At 45.4% G+C, this 13,093-nt stretch overlaps 1 pseudogene; it reads left to right on the top strand.

Annotated features, from left to right (window-relative positions):
• Positions 1-2,340: 2,340 nt before the first annotated feature.
• LOC119251394 (HLA class II histocompatibility antigen, DP alpha 1 chain-like) lies at positions 2,341-12,396 on the top strand (annotated as a pseudogene).
• The last annotated feature ends 697 nt before the right edge of the window (positions 12,397-13,093 follow it).

The raw sequence follows: 13,093 nt of genomic DNA, 5'->3' as shown, positions 1-13,093 counted from the left end.
GGCAATATGACACCCATGCAACAGGGGCCTGTGGGCTGTAGCCTAGCAAAGGACAGTGCCCAATAAGAGGACAGGGCACTGTGTGTGGGTTCACCTGCACACAATTGCAAGAGGCCTCAGGCTCCAGGAACAACCATGGGGTTTATTTTATAAACCGGGGAAACAAGTGGCAGCTCTCTCACCCAGCTGGCATCAGTGGTGGTCACCACTGGTCATCAGCAGTGCTGGACAGCACTGGCCAGTAGTGATGGTCACTACTGGTCCTGCAGAGGTGGCATCAGAGACACCCAGTGTTACAGCTCTTTGTGAGTTGCTGGGTTACACCAACAACAAACAGCTCTCTGAGATGCCAGGCCCAGGGCCTTGGTGCTCCTTCCAGATGATGTCAGAGACAGGACTGAGGCTCAGTCTGTGACAGAGTCCTTCAGCTTCTCTTCCCTCCTCAGAGGGCAGCTGCTGGATGCTTCTTTTCCTCTTTCTTCAGGGGCCAGGAACAGAGCCTTCCCCTTCTTTCTTCCTCTTTGCGGGGGGGTGGGGGTGGGGGCGGGGCTGGCATCCTCTCTTCTTCAGGGGCTCCTTCAGCGCCCTCTGATCTTGGCTTATATCCTCTTTCAGGGTGCCCCACCCACATGTCTAATTGGACCACTTAGCACTAATCAGCTCACAACTCACACCTGATTGGCCCATTACAAAATGGCAGTTACTGGGCTCTGAGGAGCAACTGCCACAACTGACTTGTGGGGGAGCAGCAGGGTGAGAGATCACTGCTCCTGCCGCTCCCACTGCTGAGGGGGCTGAGACCCGGTAATAGGATCAAATTACTGCTGAGAGGAATTTAATTACAGCTGGCCTGCAAGTTTGTTTTTAAATAGAATGTTCCCCTATTTTTTTTACCATGTCAAGGGGTGACTAAGGAGAGATCAGAAAAAGAATACAAATGAGGTTAAAGTTGGGTGATGTTGCATTATCCTAAATATTGGGGGTCCTCCCTGAGGGTGGAAGAAAATAGGATGGAGGTCATGGGAGAAAAGAGGAGGTGGTGGTAGACAGGGTGGGGCTGCTGCCTCTGTCCCTGAAGTGTGGCTGAAATAACTTGGTTCACCTGGTGAGTTCTGCCCTCGGAAGGAGTCATCAGTACAGAATCCATAGATATTTAAAAGGATAATAAGGGAACATCAAAATGAGGCTAAGTAGGAAAGGCCAGGAGTGTCGCCCACCGAGGTAACAATTGGACTGGCAGAACCTGTCTGTGAGACTATTCTGGAACTCTGAAGTTATCTCAGGCTTGTGGGTTCCATGCTGCAGCCTCCTCTAGTGGGAGAGGTGCCCAGGGAACTAACAGCCATGCCCCCCTGCTTTAATCCTTCACTTTGCGTTTAAATGTCCTGCTTTTATGAGGATATGTAGAAAGGCACAGACACAGCAAAAACCTGAGAAGCTCTTTAAGTTTATGCCTTGGGCTGATGCAGGCCACAGAGACAACCTGGGAAACAAACAACAGCAAGACTAAGAAAAACTGGAAGGACGGATGCAGAACATGAGAAGCACATAACCCCGAAGAAGCTGCTGTCTCAGCTCTAGCCCTAAATACTGGGGCACTTTGCTGAGGGTCGAAGAGAGAATGGAGATTTCAGGAGCAAGGGGGTGGTGGTAGACAGGGTCTGGTCGCCCCCTCTGTCCCTGCAGTGTGACCTGAATGACTTGGTTCACCTGGTGGGTTCTGCTTCCCTCCCAGCTCACCTGCTCCTGCACAGCGGGTGGTGGAGGACAGGGGAAGGGGGTGGGGCAGGCCTCAGGGGCACCACAAGAGCCTCAGTCTGCAGTGTCCTGGCTAAGGCAACATCCCACTTGTTGGCTCAGACGCCCTGACCTGCCTCCTGTGCTGGTGCCTGTGCCCCAGAACCCTGAGCCCTGCCCCTTCTAGGGCAGAAGTGGTTTTCTCCTGCAGCCATGTGCCTCTCCCCCCACCCTCCCCACCTCCCAGTCCTCAAAGTGTCCCCTGTGATTTTAATGGGCTGGTCCTTTTTCTTCTGCACATTTATCAGTCAGGGACCATTGGCCAGTCTAGGAAAGTAATCTTGAAATTTCTTTCTTGAAACATTTATTGCTTATTTGTGGTTGATTTTTAAAGGGCATTTTACTTGCAACACAGACAAAAATGGGAGTAGGTTGTTTTGGGCGATTTGAATTCTTCATTTTTTGTATATGAGGAATTCTGTACTGTTTGTGGGACACTTGAAGCAACTCTGAATTACCTAGAACACAGTTAGAAAACTACTGATTTAAGTGAAGTATCTCTCATTCATTGTAGGCTCTATTAAAATGTGTAATTGCTGAAAGATATGACAGAGATGTTACAGGTACGTGCTCAAGTCGCAGTTCTACCACTCATTAGCTCTATCTCCATTTCTTGAAATATAAAATGGCAGGAACACCATTTACCCTGAAGAACTGCTGTATGAACTGAGTAAGCTGATAAGAGAAAAACATGTAACGCTGTGTCTGGCTCTGCTCAGTGCATGTCAGGCCCCTTCACCTTCAGTGTGTGACCTGTTTTAACGTGCAAAGTCCTCAAGAAACTCAGAGGAGAGAAGGGCTAGTGCTGCCCACTGGCTACTGGAAAATCTCTGTAGGAGTTGCCATTTGGACCAGGTCTTAATGACTGAAAAGTTTTTGTTGAGGATTTGCTGACTGCCAATTTCCTCCCATTTTTCCTATTGGTTTTCTTTCCTTTTGGGCATGAAAATGACGAGTAAGTGCACAAAGACCCCACTCCACAATATTCCTGCAACTGCCCAGATGGAATGTGCTGTAAACTCCTGGGGTACAGAGTGTGTGAAGGGGGGAACCCCTGTCACGAGAGCTCATTTAAAAAGTGTCAGAGCTATAAGGATGTTGCCTCTGTGAGTCTGGGTTTTTGGGGGCCCATCTGCTGCCTCCTCCTGCTCTTTAGGGGTTATTCAACCAACCTCTTCCTCCAAAGTCTGCCTCTCTCAGGTCTTTTCTGCAGTTTGAGGTTGGGAAATCTATTGGAGTTGGAAGAATTGTAGATTCGAAGAGAGAGATTATAGAATCCGCCCTGCCCACTCCTCCCACATTTCCCCAGACTCCAGCTCCTCCACCAGGGAGTTATTATGGAGCATATGTTTTGGGCAGGATGTCTCTTTCACGTGCCTACACATTCTCATTCTTCTAACCCACCCTTTGCCTCTCCACCCCTCAGTCTCCCACCATCACATGTACACTTTGCCTCTGTTTACCCTATGTTAGCGTTCCTTGACAACTGCCCCCGCTGTCCATTATCTCACAGAACAGCTCCTTGCAATGCCTCGCCTTGCCTCCTGCTGGACATTATTCAGTATCATCTAGATGCTTCTCCAGCTTCCTCTTTCCCCATCTCCTCCCTCTACAATTCAGGCTTCTGAAGGCCCAGCCCTCACAGTTGAGGAAACTGATCTGTGGCAGGAGCCCCTATAGTCTCCAGAGTCTGGTCCCTTAGAGGGATTTTTCTATGAACGAGTCCTGCAGGAATAGCTACTCTGACCTTACCTGGACTAGCCTCGCCTTGGACCACAGGATTACTCAGCACTGTTCATAGCACCATGAGGGCCACCATCCAGAGGGCTTCAGGAACCTGTAGGACCATTATGGAGCTGGAAGAAGGGTGATGAGATGGAGAGAGTTGGGGTCAGAGAAAGAGAACTCATTAAGTGGAGCTTTTATTTGAAATATCGGAGGGCCCAAAGGAGTCTTCTGTGATCTCTGGGATTGGACAAATGCTGAGAAAGGCACCCATGGGTGGTGAGCTTGATATTAGATATCACTCATTGTGCAGAAGCTTAGCTTGAAAAATTTTTTTTAAAGATTGATTGATTGTTTGATTTATACATACATGCATACAAGCACTGGGTACAGTCAGAAGCGCGGGAGGGTGAGAGAATTCACCAGAGCCAGAGCGGGGAGCAGAGCAGGCAGAAGGACCGAAGTACACTGCTGAGGGGAGCAGCGGGCGGCAGGAGAGGTCTGCACGCCATGTGGGACCCTCCTCCAGTGGCTGGGGAGCAGCCAGGGATGGAACCGGCGCTGCAGAGGCTGCGGGCAGCTTTGCAACCCAGCGCTCAACCGCTGAGCCAGTGGGGAGGCCGCTTAGCTTGAAATTTAACAATTAAGATATGATGCACTGAAGATGGCACATGGAGGACAGCAATGCTCATTTTCGCATTAGGATAAGTCATGAAGTATTGAGTGATTATGTCTTTTTTTCTCTGGAGAAGACTTCAAATATTCTATTGAGTCATCTAGGGCGATTATTATCCCCTCCGACTGTGCCACCTCTCACACACCCACAGGACAGTTGGGTGAAGGAAGTGCTATTCTAGTGTGTAAAAATTCATTCAGAGACATAATACAGAGAGATTAGGCTACCCATCCCAGAATTCAGAATGAGTTCTGGAATCCCTAACTTGCCTTTGTTGGTGGGCATATTTACAACTTGCATTTGCCCATGTAATCTTCCTCCTAGAAGTCTGCTAGTTTTGAGAAATATAGGGGACCCAAGGTTCTTTTATAACACTGCTATCAGGGTCATTATGTCTCAATTCAGAGACCTACTTCTAATATTGGTGCAGACACAGATGCTCCACATACCCCTCATTGTCACATCTGCCTGCTAAGCTGCTTCCAGTGGGCTTACAGAACCAACACCTTTTGTCCTTCCACTTTTCCTCTTTTGAGAAAAAGACATTTAAGGACTAAGATATTCAACAGCAACAGCATATACAGGGTAACTTAGAAAGTCACCGCACATGCCCAGGGAAAGACACAGACTCACAAAAGGTTTGATGACATCTTAAGTTTATAGGCTGCTTCCTGGCATAGAGATAGCCTGCAATAATTAAATAATAAAATCAAAACAAAGATGGAATAGCAGAACCTGTGAAAGGGGGAGAATCTGATTTTGAGTGTCCACATTATAATATTCAAATGTCTAATTTTCAGCCAAAAAAACTCAGTCAAAGGAAAAAAACATAAACCATCAGAAAATGTCTCAGGGAAAGACCAGTGAATTTATTTGGCAAAGAATGTAAAACAAGTGTCTTAAAGATGCTCAAGAACTAAAGGAAGATGTGGACTCTGAATAAAATGGGAATATCAACAAAGAAATAGAAAACATAAAAATGAAACAAAGCAGAATTCTGCCTGTAGGGATGTGAGAGGTGGCACAGTCAGAGGATAATAATCTCTCTAGATGAGCCAACACAATCTTTGAGGTCTTCTTCAGAGAAAAGAAAACAATCAGGTCTCTGAAAAAAAATGAGCCATAGTCACCCTGATAGCAGTCCTAAAATTCACTGGAAGGACTCAAAGCTACTGTGCAACCCCACCTCACACTCACAAGGCTGTCTACTATCAAAAAGTCTGAAAATAATGTGTTAACTTGGGTGTGAAGAAATGGGAATACTTGTGCAATATTGGTGGGAACATAAAATCTTGTAGCTGCTATGGAAAACAGTATAACAGTTCCTGAAAAATTAAGATTATAATCACCATATGATGCAGCAAGTCCATTTCTTGGTATTTTGTCAAAAAATTGAAAGCACAGTCTTGAAGAACTATTTGTAATCCCATGTTCATAGCAGCATTATTTACAATAGCCAAAAAGGTAGAAGCAAGTGTCCACTGATGTATAAATGGATAAAAAATTGGTATATTAATCATACACATGTATAGATATACATATACACACATATACACATGCACACATATGTATGTATATAATCACAAAAATGAACTATAGGGCCTTCCTGGTGGCACAGTGGTTTAGCGCTGGGTTGCGAAGCTGCCTCAGCCTCTGCAGCGCTGGTTCAATCCCCGGCCGCCAACGAGGGCCCCACATGGCGCACAGACCTCTCCTGCCGCGCCCGCTGCTCCCCTCAGCAGTGCACTTCGTCAGTCTGCCTGCTCTGCTCTCCCCTCTGGCTCTGGTGAATTCTCTCGCCCTCCCGCGCTTCTGACTGTACCCAGTACTTGTATAAATATAAATAAATCTTTAAAAAAATGAAATATAAAAGTCATTTGGAGAAAAATAATGTACATAACCATCAAAGGTAAGCTGAATGTTGGGGTGGGCGTGGGAGGGAGGAATGAATGAGGGAACACCCATCCTATCACATAATATAAAACATTTGTTGTGGGAAGAATGTTCGGTTACTTACAATTTCAAGTCTCAGTTGTTCCGTTGGTTATGCTGTCTATGAAATTCTCCCATATCCTTCCCAGCCCCTTGCACTGTTTCCTTTACATAGCAATGGAGAATGTCAGTGTGTTACGGCAATTTCCCAGAGAAATCAGAGGGCACTCAGAGGCGGAGAGAGAGATTTATTTGTCACACTGGCGGGCTCAGTGGGAGCACTATCAAAAGGCTGAACACCGGAGTAAAAATGGCAGGTTTTATACAGTTTGTGTGGGGAAACTTCTACCCCATCCATCATAGCATAAACATTCTTTATTGTTCGGGAAGGGGGTCAGGGTACCCATGGCTACCTCTGTGGACAAGCAGTGCAGTACACCCAGCACCTTCTCCGCTCCAGCAAGCAGCAGAATCTAAGGAGCAGACTCCCCCAAGCAGCAGGCTTGGGAAACGTCCTGCTTCAAGTGCTATTATTGCTGAATTGCTTGAGTTTAGGTATATTGATTCCTTTCTATGCCTACCAATTTGGAGCTCTTGTCTGCTTCCACCCCACCCCAGTTCCTCATCTCTGTTTCTGGGCTCAGAGCTGCCAGAACTCACAACAACCCTTCTCCAGGGCTTCCCTGCTGAGTCTCCAAGGAGCTGAGGTCATCAGAGGTGAGTGGTCAGGAGGATGCAAGAGAATCCCCCTAAGAGGAGCAGATGAGAGCCGGGGCAGGCTGCTGTGACTTGTAGCTTTAGGAGACTCATTTGTCCTTCCCACTCATGATAATCATAGCAATAGCAGCCACAGCTCACCAGACCCCTACTGAGTATCTCTCCTCACTTATTCCTTGGAAGAGCTTTCAGTGAAGATAAAATTTCCCCCATTTTAGAGGAGAAAAAACTGTAAGCTCTACAAGAGCAATACATTTGCCATGACTACACACCAAGCCAAAGAGCCAGAGTTTCAACTCAGACCCAGTTCTGGGGATTATGCTCTGCACCCTAGACATCTGCTCACAGCAACTCTGTAGCTGATGCCTGCATCCCTCCCTGTCTCGCCTGCATTCCTCCATGTCTGGCCTGCATCCCTAGACCCTGCTTTGTGTAGCTGCTTTGGAGAAACTCAGAGATTTGCGTTCTTTGTGTTAGAACCTGGGAGCAAATGCAGGTAGAGCTATCCTGTGTTCTCCCTTTCTCCCAGGCGTCTAGGACCCTCCCAGGATATTTGTGGGTGGTTCACAAGCTTTCTTGTCTCAAGATCTATGGTTATGTCTTTTTTTTTTTTTTTAAGATTTATTTATTTATTTATACAAGCACTGGGTACAGTCAGAAGCGTGGGAGGGTGAGAGGATTCACCAGAGCCAGAGCGGGGAACAGAACAGGCAGACTGACAAAATACACTGTTGAGGGGAGCAGCGGGCAAGACAGGAAAGGTCTGTCGTGCCATGTGGGACCCTCGCTTGCAGCCCCGGATGGAACCGGCGCTGCAGAGGCTGCAGGCAGCCTCGCAGCCCAGCGCTCAACTGCAGCGCCACCAGGGGCGGCCCTATGGTTATGTCTTGAGGTAACTATTGAACTTGGAAGACTAGACTTTGGAGAACCCTAAGGACCCAGCCAGGGAGAGTGACTCATGTTCACTGCTCCTTTCTGCTGTGCTGATACTAGGGAGCGTCAAACTCAAATGCTCCAAATTGATCTCAACATCTACTCCCATCCTCTTTCATTTTTTCCAAAGATTTATTTTATTTATTTATGTATACAAGAACTGGGGTGTAGGCCAGAAGTGCAGGGGGTGAGAGGATTTACCAGAGAGAGTGGGGAGCAGAACAGGCAGACTGACTGAAATACACTGCTGAGGGGAACAGCATGCGAGACAGGAGAGGTCTGCTGCGCCATGTGGGTAGCTCCCTGGCTAGGGATCAAACTCATACCACAATGGCTGGCAATAGCTTGATAGCCCTGTACCCCCAGGGAGGCCTCATCCTCATCCTCATTCTTTGACATCTCTTCATTCAATGGAATCAAGTGGATTATATTGGCCGATATAGTAACAAGCAAGTCACCTGGGAATTCTCCACCTCTCTTACCCCTGCATCACTCAGCAGTTCTAATGTTGTTTATTGCATTTCTCTTCTCACTTCTTTCTCTTTTGTGCTTGTTTTTTACTTTTCTCATTGCTTCAAAGGCAACTAATCTTTTCTCTTAACTGGCTCTCTGCCTTCCTTGGGAAGGGAAGAATCCCTCTGCCATTCCTCCTGGGTGACACTGCCACTTTCCTGAATTGCAAATCTGCTCTTCATTTTCTTATTTAAATTCCTTTAATGATTTCTTGTGAGTTTTCAGGATAGCATTCAAATTTCTGAGCTTTGCATGTAAAGCCCATTGTGATCTGACCCTTCTGGTCTCTCTCTTCTCCTCTGCTGCCATTCCACAGCGGAAGCTCCCCCAGTCTTTGCATTGCAAGCTTTGTGCTTTGGAAGGATGCACACTAATCTACCTTGCCGGAGCTATTAGGAATGCTAAAAAATGTTCAGGTCTTTTCCATCCCCCCCATTTGCCTGTAACTTGCAGCTCTAATTGGCTTCTTTGCCTCTGTTTTCAGCAGCTTCTAAACTCTGGCACTAGTCCCACCAGCATTCTGAGTCAGGCCAAACAGAAACTCGTCCCCTCCCCTGGACAGTCCCTAGACAAGCCAGGATGTGGTTCACTCTTTGTGTCCATTCCAAGGGGGTAGCCTTTGTCTAGGGGGTTTCTTCCTGGTTCCTGTGCTTTATTCTGCTGAGCTTCCTCCTCCTCCGTCTTGCTGATGTCACTTCAGGACTTAGGCTTCTGAGCATTCTTCTCCTGTGTGACTAATGGTGTCCCCCTATTTTTTGACTGCCTGAACTCAAGTAATATGTTTTCCAGGAAACTTTCCCTCATACTTTATCTGATGGCATGCTGTGCACATCACTTATTCATATTCATGCGAACTCTACCTACCATTGTCTGTCTCTTTCAGTAGATTGCAAGTGCTTTGGGGACACAGCTATGTCTTATTTTTATTTGAGTAGTGTCTAAATGTTCTTGACATATAGTAAACTTATAACCTATTTTTGGTGTGTAAACGAAATGACAGTTGAAGAAAATAATTTGTCTCAGCCTGGCAGGTCTTTAAATCCCTGTGAACTTTTTGCGAACCATCGAAAAAGTACTAACTAAATTCATCTAGTTTTGTTCACTATAACTCTTAGATGATTTGTCCCTTTTAATTTATCCTTTGTTCTGAAGGTGATTCTGCCATAATTTTAAGAGTCAGGAGGATCCTAAGTCTCCTGTGAAAAGCACTTTCCCTCTGGCTCTAAGAGCCCAAGCACAGAATGGGAACCCTCATCCCAGGCTACGGTGAAGGAAATCAATGAGTTAGGAGGGTGGGCCGCATAAGCCTTGAAGCCCCCCTTTCACTCCTTCATCTGTCACTCTAAACCCAGAAAACTTCAAATTTTCAGATTTATTTTATGATAGTTTCTTTTCTTTCTTGTTTTAATATTTTATTTTATATAATTTTTACATCATTTTTCATCTTTGCACAATGTATGCATTTTCATTATGGTTATATTCCCCATACAATTGCCCCCCTCCCTTATTTTGACTCTAGTCCTTCCTCTCCCCACCCTTCCCCCACCCCTTGTAGTGTGTCTCTGGCTTATAGTTGCTTGTTGATTTTGATTTTTACTTTGTATTGATTAGTCTTTTTCCTGGTCCCTTATTTAAGTTTTCTAAATTCCTGCTGTGAGTGAGACCAGTTTCTTTTATTTCTACTACTGTAACTGGAAGACCAGAGTTTGGGCCACCTGTCACCACCAAATGCCAATAAAGTAGAGACAGGAATTGAATTTTTAAAGTGCGCTTTAATCAGACAGCTGGCAATCTGGAAGTTGGGGGGCGGTTAGCACCCTAAAGAAACCACCTCAACATCTCATTTCCAGCTGCCTTTTTATAGTGAGATGAACACAGTTCGGCAGTGAGCAGGCCTTCACCGCTGCCAGGAATCTGTGATGTACAGCCCCCCGAGCTCCTTATCACCCTCCTGGACACCAGGCCTCATGCTTGTCCCTCTGTGCTGAGGCTGGTCTTCAGATAGCGCTAGCTCCCCACACTCCTCCAGATGCAAAATTAACTCAGAGCAGACAGGTCATAAACAATATGTGTGTGAGATTTCCTACCATATCAGCTTAGTGTCTCCCCTGATCTCCTCCACCTTCCTAGCCCCTATCACTACTTCTTATAAACTAATTAATATTAAGTAACAAGGTAAATTAAGTCCCATGGGTATTTCAAACTCATCAACAATTTATTTAAAATGAAAATTAAAAGCATGCATTCAAGAGGAAAGTTTGAAACCATTGCCCAAATAACTTTACTCACTGTTTTGAATTGAATGTGCCTAAAATGAAAAATATCATAAACAAACACTATATCCTAAAGTTGCATTTTCATAAACTAAAATAGAAGCCTACAGACTGTAAAAAGCATTCAAATTGGAAAGGACATTTTCTTCTGTCCTCAATGTTCTATTTATTCTCCCTTTTCATTAAATAGAAAATAAATTAATTCCCTCCCCCCCATCTCTAAAAAGAATTTTACACATGGGTCAGAAATATTTTAACATATGGGGAGAAAAAATTCTCTGTTAGTTTCATCAATGACTGTGGAACCTACAGTAAATTATTTGACTTTTCTGCAAATAGCATGTGATGTATTTACTTCATAGGGTTAATATGACAATTAAAAGAGTACATATGTATAATGCATTTAGAACGGGCCTTGATACATAGCAAGTGCTTAACAAAGACCACTTACCATTATTGTTATTAGTGTTTGAGGAAGGTTGGGATGCCCAGATTTTCAAATACCAGAAGTAGCTTCACTTCTCAATGATACTTTTCTGCATTTCTTCCTCCCTCGTTTCTTTTTATAACTATTCTCTTCTTGGTATTAACTCCCTTTTGGCGTTAACCTGATTTCCTCACTACATCTTTCTTTGACCTTTTTCCTTCTGCCTTTTTTATAATTAGTAAGTTGTTACTAATTTTTCTGGCCTCTACCACTTACATATTCATATCTACAGCTCTCATGTCTTCCTCTGCTTTTTTATGCCGCCAGCCAGGGTCATGTGTCAATTTATGCCATATTTGTATAGACATATCAACACTCGGGAGAAGTTGTTTGAGTTTGATGAGGATGAGATGCTCTACATGGACATGCACAAGAGGGGTGCTGTCTGGAATCTGCAGGAATTTGCTGAGGCCCTGACTTTTGAGACTCAGTGTGGCATGAACAACATGGCTAGAATGACGGAAAAGCTGAACAACATAATCAAACATTCCAGCCACGCTCAGGCCAAAAATGGTACCCACATCTTTGCTGCTGCTTCTGGGAAGGGAGGGGCAGGTGTCTTTGCCACACACAGAATTAGACACCCAGATGCCCTCTGCTGAGTGATCCTCTTTCCCAGGTGGCCACGGACTTAGTCCAGTACAGCTGAGGGCTTGCAGCGTCTCTTCTCACTCAAGAGAGAGGCTGCGCTGAGTGAGGCTGATCAGTGGAATAAGACGCATGCTCTGATCCAGTAACCTAGGGGTATCACAAAGTCTGAGGTAGGTGACACTCCAAAGAAGAAACTTTTGGATTCATTCCATAACAGGGGACCTACCAAATCCCATCTCCTTCCAGGGCCTCCCAAGGTGACTGTATTTTCCATGAATCCTGTGGAGCTGGGCCAGCCCAACACCCTCATCTGCCATGTCGACAAGTTGATCAATGTCACGTGGGTTCACAACGGGAAGACAGTCACAGAGGTGCTTCTGAGAGCCTCTTCCAGCCCAGAAAAGATTACATGTTCCATAAGTTCCACTACCTGACCTTCAAGCCGTTAGTCAAGGACGTCGACCATTGCAAAGTGGAGCACTGGGCCTGGACAAGCCCTCTTCAGGCAGTGGGGTATGGAGACTCTTTTCCTCTGTATGACCCCCCTGGCACCCTCTACTCTCAGAACCTGCTACCCTCTGTACTTGCTTTCCCCAATTGCCAGTTCAGTCTCTCTCTTATCCTAACATGCTATCAAATTGTCTGTGACCTTAAATACCAACACATGTCCTAGTCCCAACCCTCCCTGTTCTTTCTGACTCCATTTCTTCCTTTTCCCCCTTAGAGGCCCTGAATCTAAAACAACTGTCTGAGTCAACAGAGAATTTGATCTGTGTTGTGGACCTGACAGTGGGCCTGGTGTGCTTCTACATTGGCTTCACCTCATCCCAAAATCTCAGCATTTGATTGGTGATGCCAAGACCTGTGGCTCCCATGAGTTCTTCTGAGAGTTGGGATCTTAGGACACAGTCAGAGGGAAAGATCTGTAGTACATAAGAAATCTGTATACTGGGATCTGTAGTTTGAAAGGATGGGAGGATGAATTCAGCTTGGTAAGGCATGCTGACTTTTGCATAATAACAAAGCAGCAGTTTTGATAATTTCTTGAGTACTTAACTTGCCCAGGCATTTGCTTGAGAATTTGCATTTTATTAACTCATTCTGTCCTCACAGGTACTCTATGAAGTAAGTACTATTATTGTTACCATTTTATACAGAGACATTAAGCATTGGGGCCAATGTCACACAGATAAGAAATAATGGTGCTTGCCTTCAAATCCAGGAAATTTGGATTCAAGACACTATTCTAATTGTTTATTTTTTTAAGATTTATTTTTATTCATTTATGCATAGAAGAGCTGGAGTGTAGGCCAGAGGTATGGTGGGAGAGGATTCACCAGAGACAGAGTGGAGAGCAGAACAGATGGATCTACTGAAATACACTGCTGAGGGGAGCAGCAAGACAGGAGAGGTCTGCTGCACCATGTCGGGTAGTTCCCTGATAGCGCT

This window comes from Talpa occidentalis, unplaced genomic scaffold, assembly GCF_014898055.3.
Source record: "Talpa occidentalis isolate TD23 unplaced genomic scaffold, MPIMG_talOcc4v2.1 talOcc4.2, whole genome shotgun sequence".
Lineage (NCBI taxonomy): Eukaryota > Metazoa > Chordata > Mammalia > Eulipotyphla > Talpidae > Talpa > Talpa occidentalis.
Note: the sequence above shows the minus strand (reverse complement) of the source record. Positions and strands in the feature narration are given on the sequence as shown.